Source organism: Thunnus maccoyii, chromosome 9 (assembly GCF_910596095.1).
Source record: "Thunnus maccoyii chromosome 9, fThuMac1.1, whole genome shotgun sequence".
Taxonomy (NCBI): domain Eukaryota; kingdom Metazoa; phylum Chordata; class Actinopteri; order Scombriformes; family Scombridae; genus Thunnus; species Thunnus maccoyii.
In genome coordinates, this window is record NC_056541.1 from 11,037,179 (window position 1) to 11,050,424 (window position 13,246).

Genomic DNA, 13,246 nt, shown 5'->3' on the forward strand with positions numbered 1-13,246 from the left:
ACACATATGCAGTTGTGTTTCCATGACTTCAGAGGACATTACATTGACTTACATTCATTTCCTGGAGACTTATCCTAACCTTAACCATAACCACCACATGCCTAACCCTAACCCTAACCGTAACCTTAACATAACCAACCAAGTCTTCCACCTAAAATTAATCATTTATGTTAAGGGGGCTTGCTTTTTGTCCCCATAAGGGAGGTGAGTCCCCACAACATGAGGAATACCTGGACCCCCCCCTACTCTCCCACCCTCTCTCCACCCACCCACCCACCCACACACACACACACACACACACACACACACACACACACACACAAACACACAGTGGTGCCCTATCAGGGGCAGACTTAGCTATTTTCTGGAAGTGAACTTGTTGGCTGCGGTGGCTCTCCACACTAAATAGCGAGGCTAACCAGTGTTTGCTTTGTGGAAATCCCTTTGGCGTTTGCAGAGTGAGATGGGATAGATGGCTCACACAAGCCTGTTGCCCTCCTCTCTGCAGTCACGTGTTTCATGTCATGTGTTCAAGGCTGTGTGTTTTCAGTCAGATATGTGGTGAGACACAATTATGCTGCATTACAGGACAGGGTTACTGTAATCAGCCTCCTCTTTGTGGTATATAAGGCAGAGCAATGCTAAAAATGTTATGTATTTTGTAGTGCAAGGCAACATATATCAAAGTTTGAGCTGCTCGTTTGAAGGTATTTAAAATTTTGATTCATGGGAAAGGGGGCACAGTTTCACAATGCATATGTTCATGTTCACACCGAAAAGTTCTTACCAGTAACTATCTGCTTTTGCTTTCTGTGTTTATCATCAAACTGCCTCCTCTGTCAGTAAATATCTAGAACTATAATTTAATGACACTGATTAACACCATATTGCATTTAATAGCAATATTGCACAAGAAAATGTTGGCAAAAAGGCTTTTAATTCAAAGTTAATGTTAGCTGTTTAGCTAGCCACCGCCAATGATTATTTAGCATCAAGTAAAGAAAGCTCACAAACATGTAGCTACTGTTTTTACTGACACTATTTAGCTTTCTACATTGTCCTACATTTCAGTGCTGTAAATTTGTTTTGACTAAAACAATAACTTAGCTACTAATAATAGCAAGCACCCGCTAACATAAATAATTACTTGTGGGTTATAATTAAAACCACTGATGCTAAAGTCACTTTAAAGCTGGAGTGCGGTACTTCTGTCTTCCCCCTCTGGCAGTGAGGGTAATTACAATAACACTGTTGACATGTGCTTATGTCATAGGCTCTGCCATAGCCTTCTCAGTCGCTACTGTTGCGGCTGTAAAATGGTGGATAAATTGTTTTGAGAGTGGCACACCCCCCGCGAAATGACTTGTTTCACTATCAGAATTTGATCCATTCAGTCCATTAACATTTGGAAAGTCTAGAAGAGCTGCACAGTTATGCCTGGCACATAAACCAAAAAAGTTTCTAGCTTCCAGGTTTGGTCCGTGTTGTGTGGCCCACTGAACACACGTAGTAGTGTTTCTCCCGCTGACCCCTCCCACGACTTCCCACTCGGCCCATAGACTTTACATAGGGATGACGCTGCGAATTTCAAAATCACTTTTCTATGCTTTAGGAAAGTTTTACAAATATACAACCTTCATGGATTAAAAATTTGCAATACAAAGAGTAATAATTGACCTTATTTGCAGTTGGAGGTGTCCTGTCAAGAGTTTTATTGACCTTTCTTTTATAATGTCGGTCTGTTAATACATCCATGCTGCTATGTAGTGCTTTCTAGCTGGAAGGAACCAAGTAGCCCAAACAGAGAGGGGGGGATCTGTGTGATCCAGGTAGAGTTAAATATGTATAAAAACATGCAGAAAAGCAATTTTTTTTTACATATTATATTATTAAGACTAATTTAAAACATTTATTGTAAAACAGAACAATTTCTAAAGCCATCTGATCTCAAATATGTTGAATGGGCACAATGCCTCTGCACAGGAAAGAATGATTTTAATAAATGCCATCTAGGGTTGTTTTTTCTCTCTACTCAATGGTTCGGGGAGGATGGGGCTCTCCCCTATCAGGATTCGACCCGGCAACCCGCAGGCCTAAAGTGAATGCTCAGCCAGAGTTGGGGGCCCAGGCCTCGTATCATCTGGTTTCTATTCTCCCTGCCCTGTCCAATGAAATCTGACCTGCTTTAGAGGAGAACTGAATTATGGGTCCATCAATAAATACCATATTTCCCCCTTTGAAGTTGCATACGTGATGGAAAGTGGTAAGATGTCATGTGTTAAAGTTATTACCCAATTCCTTAGCACTAATCTACTGTGCTTGATGTTCCTGACTTTTGAAGACCGTTGTGGCTTTATCTATTCTGACAGCAGCCAGACTGACCCCTTTTTTCACTTTGACCAAACGTCAGAACTATTTTCAATCTACCCTCGACTTTATATAACCCCTGCAGAGGTAACCTAGCGGGAAGGGAGAGGTGGGTGCATTACAGGGGAAAGATTGGCTTTGAATGTTTCGTGACAATGGTGGATAATTTTACCAGCTGGTGAATAGTCTACCATTGAGTCATTTGGAGGTGCCTATAAAGCCTGTGTGTAATCTTCCTGCCTCCCACTCTTTAATTGTGCCTCTCACGGAACAAGTTGCTTGCCTAAGGTCCTTCTGATCCAACAAAGAAGACAAGACACAAGGTCAAGAAGTGGATTCATGAAATTTATTATTGTGGGTTATTTCACAGTTTTTGGTTGTGTATTTTGCTTTATTTGATATACGAGAGTGGTTGGAGACCAGAAAAGATGGAAAGTGGTGAAAAGCCTGCCGTTATAGAAAAGGGCAGATCAATTGTATAAATGGAGATACCAGAGCAAACCTTCAGGCAGTCTCCTCTTGAAGGCATTCATAGTCTTGCACTTGTTTGTACACATGAAAAGTGAAGGAAGTAGTTGTGTGAAGAATGAAAAAAGAGAGCTTGAGAGAGGAGTTAAAATCCATAATTTCTGCACACCTGGCAAATTATTGAAGTGGCCATGCTTGTTTGATTGTTGCGCTGTGTTATGATTTGACAAGCACTTTGTTTGAAATATACTGGTGTCTTTAGCCAACTTAATGCGTTCTTAAAACTCTTACAAAATATTGCTTTTCTTTGTTGAAATACAAAGATTTTATAGAAATATTCATTTCAACATAGGACAACCAAATGTGCCGGATCTACAAAAGACAAAAACAAGACACCAACTCACAGAAAAAAAGAAAAAGTGTCCACAGTGTCCATTGTAAAAGCCCCATAAAAGCCATATCAAGTATCAGGGGAGGAGGGTGACCTGGCTGTTACCTGCACATGCTCAGTGTCAATGAAGATCTCAAGTTAAGAAGCTGCCCTCTCTGACAGGTCAGTGAGATGTAGGGTTATCCATGTGGTAACAGCTGCCTGCGATAATGACTAACAGCACTCATGCCATCCTGAACGGGTGAAAAATACCACAACCATTAAGAAGAAGCCTCATGTGAGCTAAGGCAGAAGGGACGGGAGGATGATGGCAATGTCACCTCACTACAGAAATTATATGAAATTAATCCAACATGTGCAATTACAGCTATAAAGAAGCCAGCAGCAACAATATTTAAACTGAATAAAAACTGGTTAAAAAAATATTATCAGGTCAGAGCAGCACATATCAAGGTTAGTAGATTCTTGTAAAAATCTTGAAAGTACTGATGTTTTTACAAGGACATAGTGCTATCTGATTTTCTGCGAATCTGTGTGTTTGTGTGTATATGGGAGACCTCATGCATGTACCATGTATATATGAGGAACGGCACATCTTTCAGAATTGCCTTTATACCACAGAGCATCTGTTGACATAGTCTTTGTGTCATTTCAGCGGTGCGTAGGAGGAGGTGTGAAGATGTTGTCGGTGATATTCATTACAAGTTGGCGCATCAGCCCATCAAAGCTCTCCTTTGTGGAAGGGATCAAGCCAGAGGCAGGTTAAGGCTTTGCACAGAGACGCCTGTGGTTTGCTCTTCCTCTTTTCTTCTACTGCTGCGTCCTTCAGCATCTCCTCAGGAGGGCTGCACAAATTGAGCCAAACTTCTGCAAAAACCTTATATTTTCTTTGCACGACAAGTAAAATTTACCCGAAATAGGCTGATATAAGGCTGCCTCCTCTACCTTTTTGAGGAAATCTTAACATATAGTTCTGAAATAAAGCCCCAAGCATCTTTTTACAAACTAGGGTCTGTTGCATCAATAATTTGCTTTACTCATCATGCTTATTATTGATCATATTCACACATACAAGGAGTTTGCTCAGTAGATTTTCATATGTAGTTAATTAAAATACAACACAAAAACTTATATTAACCATGACATATACAATACAATTTCATATTCCACTAGAAAATGGCAGCAAAGTAGAAAATTAAATAAAAACTTCTAGGGAAATGACTATTTACAGTATGCACATGATTCTGTGATATCTGACTTACTGCACTAATAGTTGCATAACATTTCAGATAGAATCACAGTATGGAAGTCAGTTAAATCCACATAAAAGACATAAAGTGAAAACGGAGAAAGAGATCCAGTAAGAGATAGCTTTCACTCACATGCAGAAGGTCTTTGCCACTAAGCGATCAAGAGCCTGCAGGGTCTTTCCTGTTCAGAGCAGGTTGTGACCCTGCAGGACAGAGCAGCTGCTACAGAATGATCCGTCTGTTGTGAGAAACTGCTGAGCCATCAGAGCCTCAGAAGACCAGAAGAAGCTGCTTCAAGACCTTTGACAGGCTCAGTTTAATCAAGTAGCCTCAAGGGATGTCTCCACTGAGATCATCCCACCTTGACCTGCAAAGGTCACAGTTTCAATTTTAGTTTCCCTTCCTAAATCAGATGCCTTGTGTTTTTTGTACAGCACACTGAGGAAATGGCTGTAGCAGTCTGACTAATGACCCGTCATTCATTTTGGTAAAATACGACTGATCTACGACTTTGTTCTATTAATTTGATGACCACATCTTGACTTTAACACTAATAAAAAAAAATACTTGCACTCAATTAAATTTTAAGATTGTGCTAAATTGATATTCAAAAATAGGAAGCAATATCAGAGGCAGCTGAGCATAGATGAACCTATAATTAAGAAGATAACATTTAAAATTCAATGGCTCAATAGAGTCAATATAATAAGCTACTTCCTTGAACATAATTTTTCTTTTCTTATGGAAAAAAGCAGTAAAAAACATAAAATGACTACTCTTCATATTTGGGTGAGGTTCCACCTTGAGCCCCCTTGAATTTGATACCTAAATGTCTGAGGCAGGAGACAGTTGAAAAGAATGAGGAGAATTAGCAGGAACTCTATGCAGTATTGGACTCATTGCAGGAACGTGACTCCCTCCCTCCCCCTTCCTTTGAGCTCAATTATCAGCCCTTTTCACTCCTCAGGGCCTGAGCACCCAGCAGCAGGCTTCAACTTGTGCAGGGGGCATGAAACTCTGGTCGAACCAGAAAGAAGGGCGTCTCTTTAAGACATAAAGTTTCAAACTCTCCTCCCCTTGTGTCATTCATTCAGTGAGCTCAGATTCTTATAGTCTTTATATTATAGGCGGTGCGTGAGTTTGTTTTGCCAAGTTATTTCAAGCCAAACATATGGTTGTAGCTATAAAACACTCCTCCTTTTCACAGTAATATTTGATGTAATACTGAGAGGCAAGATTTATTAAATTAACATACACTGTACCAGTCAACAGTCTGGACACACTTTCTCAATGGGAAAGTGTCCAAACTGTTGACTGGTACTGTATACTGTTATTCAATTGTTGGTCCCCAGACTGTCTCTACAAGCAGACATGCAGACATGTTATATTTTAAAAGAGAAAATAAGCAGATGATAATGAAATAAGAAAAATAGAAAGTGGTGAGAAAGTATATATATGTAGGTATTCATTTTGCCTCAAGATATACCTCCCTCCCTCCCTCCCTCCATCCATCTCTATCTTTCTCCCTGTCCGCCCAGACAGTGCAGGGAAAGTATCGAATGCTGTGAACAGATTTGTCTTTCCTAAAAGACTGCTGACACCTGTCTAGTGCTCATTTAAAACTTTTACTGGCCTATTTCTGCAGGGCGTCCACATATAGATGTCCACAATGTACTTTCTACTTAACCCCATAAAGAAATAGGGGGAGATTGGCCTCAGTTTGTTCCTCTCTTAAATGCACAATCTGTATGACTTCCACTGGTCCAATTTCAAAGAAACTTTGAGTATCTTTTGTGTAATTCCTTTGTTCTAGCATTTTCTTTTTTTTAAATACTTTATTTACAATTTTAGAAGGACATATAACAACAAATATATTGAAAAGACATATAAAACAATACTGGGAAAATAAAACACAAAGTCGAACACAAACAGAGCAAAAAGATAGTGGAAAAGATTAAATAACCGTCTTTCAAACGGCAACTTCTCTGCAGCAACATGAAGTATCACAAGTAATTGAGTCATGTTAAACATTGCATCCACTCATGTTGCCAAACAGGTCAGAGTCACTACTGTGGCCAAATACATAGATACTATTGATGTGACACAGTGCCAACAAAGCCCACATATTTTCTCAAATCTAATCTGTGTATTGGCAGCAGAGTAACACTTTGCTGCACTCAGAGAACACTCCTTGTTTGTGAGTAATACAGTCCATGCATCACCTTGCACTGAATCAATCTGTAATGTGTGTTCATGGAACAGCAATGAACCCGAGACATTGCCTCTTCCCAGAACTCTGCTGATACCTCTGAATTCCTTATTAAATCTGAGGAAACAGAGGTAGTCAAGCAGTTCACAAATTTTGATACCAGCTGCTTAGACTCTGGAGGAATCAAGAGATGTTCATAAAAAAAATGTGGAAATTTTTCTTAATATACTGTAGGGGTCTGACTTGGAGACACTGGAAAAAATGTGGATTTGGGAGACTGAACTTCAGTTTATCTATCTGTCCGGGCTTAAATGGATGGTTTTGGCATATAGGAGTTTTGTGAGCCATCTGTTTTGTTGAATTGGTTTATCTAAAAATACAGAACTGGAAAACAACAGAGCAGGCAGTGAAGCATTTTTAACAGCAGAGGCTTCCAACTGTAACCATGAGGTGGCATTTTCAATCCTTGTATCAGTGGGACCTTCACATTTCTAATAAATGGGAGCCCAAAAGTTAGTTGCCTAGTAGTAATATTTCAAAATTGAGAGACCAAGGCCACACTGGATTTGTGTCGGTGAGCCTTGGATATTCTGCATGATTTGTATCCTCATATAAACGACATTATGATAGAATTTAAAAGGATGCTTGGGTAGATTCTGGTAAATCTGGGTATGGTATCCTCCTGGACTTGATATTTGCTTTAATTTTTCCTTCTCACTCCATAAAGTTAAATCTGAAAAGACGCTTTGGGTTCTTGGTCAGTTTAAGCCCCAGATAAGTGAAATAGTCCTTCACTCCTCTAAAAAGCAAATCTTTCAGGAAGTCTTCAGTGAATGGATCCACTAAGGGAATGGATTTGCTCTTTTCCCAGTTAATCGTATAACCAGAAACACTGCAAAAGGAATTTATATATACTAGTCGGACAGGAATAGAGACTATTGGGTGCCCGCCTACAGAGTCTCATAGGTCTCAATACCTTTCAACTCCAGTGTGATATTAAACAGCAAAGGGGAAAGTGGGCGAACCCCACGTGGTTAGGAGAAAGATCTGGTTTTATCTACATTTGTGAGAATGAAACATTTTGGATTAGTGTATTATGTTGTGTTGCCATATCCAATCTTCTCAAGTATCATGATTAGATAGGGTCACTCTATCATGTCAAATGCCATGTCAAAGGATGATAAGGCAGCTATATCATCTTTGCTGCAGTCAGTATACAAAACATTAAGAACTTTGTGGACATTACAGAAGGAGTATCTATTTGGTCAGCGTAGATGATATCTGCTATGTGTTTGCCCTGCCGGTTTGTTAACTGCTCTGGCATTTACAAAACAATCTCTCAGACTTTAAAGACTTAAAGGAGAGTAGGTGTCTAATTTCTAGGCATTTTCACACTAATTTGTCAAATGGAGTTTTACAACTTAACTTTTTTGCACTTTGCCAAAACTTGGGGTAGTGACGCACTTTCACATTTTAAAAATGGCTCTTATCAGTCCAAAGAGAGATGAAGCATAATTTACTTATCCTTGTTCCTCACAGACAGCATCACCTTGGGGACTTATCTTGGGAAAATAATGCATTATTCCAGTGTTTTGCATGACAGTGACAGATTACTGCTAAAAACAAGGTCACATATTTGTTATTTACTGGCCCAAGTAGGGACCTTGGCATTTGTGAGAATCATCAGAAATGGAATATTTACTGTTATTATTATTCTTATCCACCCTGCGTATAAAAGGATAAAGAAATGCAAATGATTTCAGCAGAGAACAGACACAATAAACAGCCACTAGAAAAACACATTCATGCATGAAAGCAGCGATGCAAATTCACACAAACGTAGGTGTTTAAAGAGGATAAAATACAGGAACAAATCTGGAAAATCAGACCTATAAATACCACAACATGACTTGACAAGTGAGACATGAGGGCAGGAGGTTGTTTTGCCAAAGGATATCGGAAACACACATTCCACAGTGTGTCAATTACGTTTGTCTTGTCATTAATATGAACTCAACACTTACAAGCTTTCACTCATTATTTTCTGTTTTGTCAATAAAATTGGTTTCGCATTTCCCTGACAACTCAACATGTTATGCAAGTGAGCTGCTGTGCTGCGGGTGTAGGTGTGACTTCATGTATGTGATGAATATTTTTTATTGGAGCAAAACTCCTTAAATATAAATGAAGTATGTTGTGTGAGTCTGGGGATCCCTGTGGCTCCTTAATATCCCCTTAAATCCTCTTTTTTTGTAATCTAATCAAAGTTCCCAACTCACCAGGGTTCGGGTAGGTGAGGGGTGGGGATGGAGGGGGGGGGTTTCTTGTGTTAGACAGCTTACTGCAATTAAAATTTATTTAAGGCTTACAAGGATCCTTTCACTCTTGAATAAATCAGAGTGAATTCCTCTGACTCTGACGAGGTTTTCCTTCCCTATAATTATCCTTTGCTCAACAAGCACTGAGAGAGCAGCTCTCCTTTAACCCGCTGCAATACCTCAGAGCTTTACACTTGTAATTAAATCATAAAATAACAACAACTGCAAAGTCGGAGTTAAAACTCTGATGGGAGGAAATGGGTGCATGCCAGATGACGTCATGTTATTTTGATGTCATTTTTTTTAAGAAAAAACTTGAGCGACACATCATGCCTTGATTGCTGAGGCATTGGGCCTTCAACTACAAGACCTGACAGTAAGGCTCAGACCAGTGCTGGCATCCCGAGGAGTGTCATTGTGTAATGTGACACACCTCAGATGATTACAAGTTTCAACAGGTTACCAGTTTCAGTCTGATTGTTATGATGTTACTACAAACTGTCGCTACTGTCCTGCTGACACAACCTTTAATCTTAAGCAGTTTTTCATGTCATAGAAAAGTTTAGCTGCAAGGCAAGGCATTTTCTCATCTCTGGAAATACACTTAATTCACATTTTTGATATCTGGCCCAGTGGGAAAGAGCAACGAGGACAGAAATATATTAATCTATAATCCTGCTTCACTTTGATGTGCTGGAAGGATTTTAAGCCTAAAATGTGTGACAGCTGCAACTTGCCTTCTCTTCTTAGCTGTGTATTTACCTTCTAGTTTGGAGTTTAATTCAATTATTGAAGTAATTCAATTATTAATTCAGATTTTCAGTTGTTTGTGTTCAGCAGTTCTTAGCCAAAAGTCATCTCTGTGGGCTTATCTGACACTCCCTCCTTGTCCTTTTTAATATGTTTTTACGATTTCCCTCTGATTACTTTGCCCTTGTGACCGAGTGTTGAATTAAATGCCTAATTTAACATGGACCTTTTGTTGGCCGCTTCATTGTTGGGAAGCTCTTTCTAATCGTCCAGCGGGGGCCGTGGTGTTGTTGACGGCCGGGGGCCACTCAGTCCGCTCTTATTATGCCTCAGTGACAGCGTGTCCTTGGGCAAGGCAGCAGAGCTGTCAGGTCTCTCTGTCACACTTCTCTGCAGGCAGGACATGGCCAGCCCACGGCACAGCCAGGGGTCCTAAAGACCTGGGGCAGCACCGCTCATCTCCAAGATGCCTACCTTGGTTGTTTAGCAACCGACTCTGCCTGACAGCATTTGTTCGTTTGTGTTTGGCTGCTGTGTGATGGAGCGCTGGTTTTGGGGGGTTACAGCGAAACTAACCAAACAACACGATGGGCGCTTTTGTTGCCTCAATAAAGAGGAGGAGCTATCAGGAGATCCCACTATGTGTCCTTTCATTGCTCCAAGTCATGGGAAGTGCAAGCACATACACATACACACAAGCACAATGTAGAGTAGGCCTACTGTACAAGTCATAGAAAGTTTACTCATATATTCTCATTAATCACAAATTTCATTGGTGAATTTAACAAAGAGAACGTGACCTGTCCCCTCAGTTGTCTAAATCTGCTCTCACATTTTTTTTTTCATTATTTTTCATCATTTTTATTCACAATTATTTTCTTGAATTATCATTGTAGTTCTGCAATCAGAATTTCCCAGTGCTCAAGTCAACATCTTCAATTTTTTTGTTTTGTCAGAAGAGTAGGCCAAAACTTAAAGATATTCAACTTACTATCATGGAGGACTAAAAGAAAACTAGCAAATATTTTCAGTTGAGAAGTCAGAACCAGTGAATTTTTGACATTTTTTCTTAAAATATGGTTTATTTTCTGTTGATTGACTAATCTTAATTGACAAATCATATTTGAGCCCTATTTACCATGATGAAGAACCCTACCATCCATCCTACCCCACCAAAAAAGGCAAATTGGTTAAAAAAAAAAAAAAAAGATAATACACAAAACAAATTGTACATTATTAGATTGTCTCTATTTATTGATATTGGCCAGTAAGGCATTTTTAAATCATATTTTGGATTTCAGTAAGTTCAGGTTACAAAACACTAGCAGTACAGGAGTAAAAAGCCACAGACTGCTGGCAACGACTGACTGAACCGGCTTCCTCTTTCTTTCATCTCCCCTCTAATCTTCTGTTTGCACAGCTCTCTGTCTTGTCAGCATAGTTTGTTTAGGTTTTATGCCCGTCAATACAGTTGTATTCCTCCCTCTCAAGGTATCACCCTCATCTGAAAAGATCAGCGGTGATAGATTTGCAGGCAGAAGATTTCCACAGCCGCAATCCCGGGCTTTGTCTGAAAAATAATTAAAGCTAACGGAGTGTTTCACCTTAAACGGCTGCAAAGGAAACACCTCTGTGTTACTGAAAGTCTGCAAATTCACTTTCATGGTCAAGATCATCTGAGAGGTGGCTTCAGCAAAGATGGAAACGGGTTTCTTTTTTTCCAAATTCTCCAAGTTCACATGCACAATATGCTGCAATGTGCTTGTCTCCCTTAAAGCAGTAATTTGACATTTTGGAAAATAAGCCTACATTTCTTTGCTTTTTTGCTGCAAGTGAGATGGGAAGAAAGATACCACTCTCATATCTGTTCGGATTATATAAATCAGATATATCTCATTAATTAAGTAGTAAGCTTTAGAGGTGCGTTTAGGTGTATTTTGTTACCTTTGGGCAGAGCAAGGCTGATTTCCCTCGTTACCTGTTGCTGTCTTAGTGCTAAAAGTTCCAAAATGATGTACTATTCCTTTAATGTACATCTGTTAGTGTGTGGGTATAACTGTACCAGTTTAAATAATTACTAAGAAAAATGTACCAAATATATAAAAATCTAGAGAAGCTTAATAAATGAATAAACTCTCTTAACAGGCACAAGTAGGAATGAACGTTAAGGTGCTCACTTTTCCTCCGTCCTGACCAGTCCTGCTCAGCCGAGAGAAAGAGAGCGTTGTTTCACTTCGACCTCGGCAGCCAATGACTCACACTGGAACGTGTTGCCAACAGACAGAGTTTGACAGTTTAATATTTATGCTGTCAATTCCAAAGACTAACTTTGGTAATTAGGGGAGGTGATTCTGGACAGATGTGGACGGAGGGACAAAGGGGCCTTTGTTTGGCTCTTGTGAATGCAGTCACCTCTGCCATGACAACATTAAAAAACAGGTCCGAAGTCATTGACAGCCTGATCGGTTCACCACTCAGCGCGACGGATGAAGTCACATTTCCTCATGGCATGATGTCACTCTTGGGTGGGACGTCACGTCAAGCAGTATTAGAGGGAGACATCCTGCTGACTGCCCGGCAATTAGGAGCATTTTAGTTCATTTGAGAACTGAAGATTACTCAAACCAAACTGAATTATTTGAACGTAGCAACTCAATATTTTGCCAACAGTGGAAATATAAATACAAGCAGGTGTGCCTTGTGTTTACAGAGACGGATCTGTAAGCAAAGAGTCACAGGTGCGATTCTGTCAACGGCAGTATACCTTAGTGTGGACAGGACACTGAACTACTGTAACTGCTGTATTGTAAGAAAAGAATAGACAAAATTATGTATATAATAATGAATAATGTTTCAGAGAAGAATTAATAACTTTTCAGCTCCAGTGGTTTTTCATTTAGACTATATTTAATGCTAAAATTGCAGCTTATACTTGTGTGTGTGGCAAAATATCAGTAAGCATGCAAACCAGAGTACAAAATGCTTTAAAACTCTGCAGGCAGTTGAACAAGTGGTGTAATTAGACATGCAGGACTCCATCACGAAATTAAAGTGCATCATTTTATGATGGATTATCTCCAGTTCTGTATTTAAAATCAAACTTGATTATAGTCCAAAAAAAATCTAAGGTTTCCCATTAATATAGTCCCAGAAAGTTATCATTTTGCAATCAAAGGAAAACTTTCAACTCTAATCTTGATGGAAGTCTCCTGTTTTATTTTTTTACTATGTTTTGCATCTGTAATTATCGGCTTTAGGTTTTGTAAAGAAATTCACCACGTGCAAATTGCATCTGTAAGGAAATGTTAAAGGTTCACAATTTTCACAAGTCCGTCCTAAAACAATAATCAAGTGCCCAAATAGACATTGACATGCTTTTCATGCTGTAATCTTTCCTCCTGTTCATAGTGGCCATTAAGAGATCACTTTATAATGTGCTGTCAATGTAAGTGACGGGGGACAAAATCCACAGCCAAGCAAAAATCTATTTAAA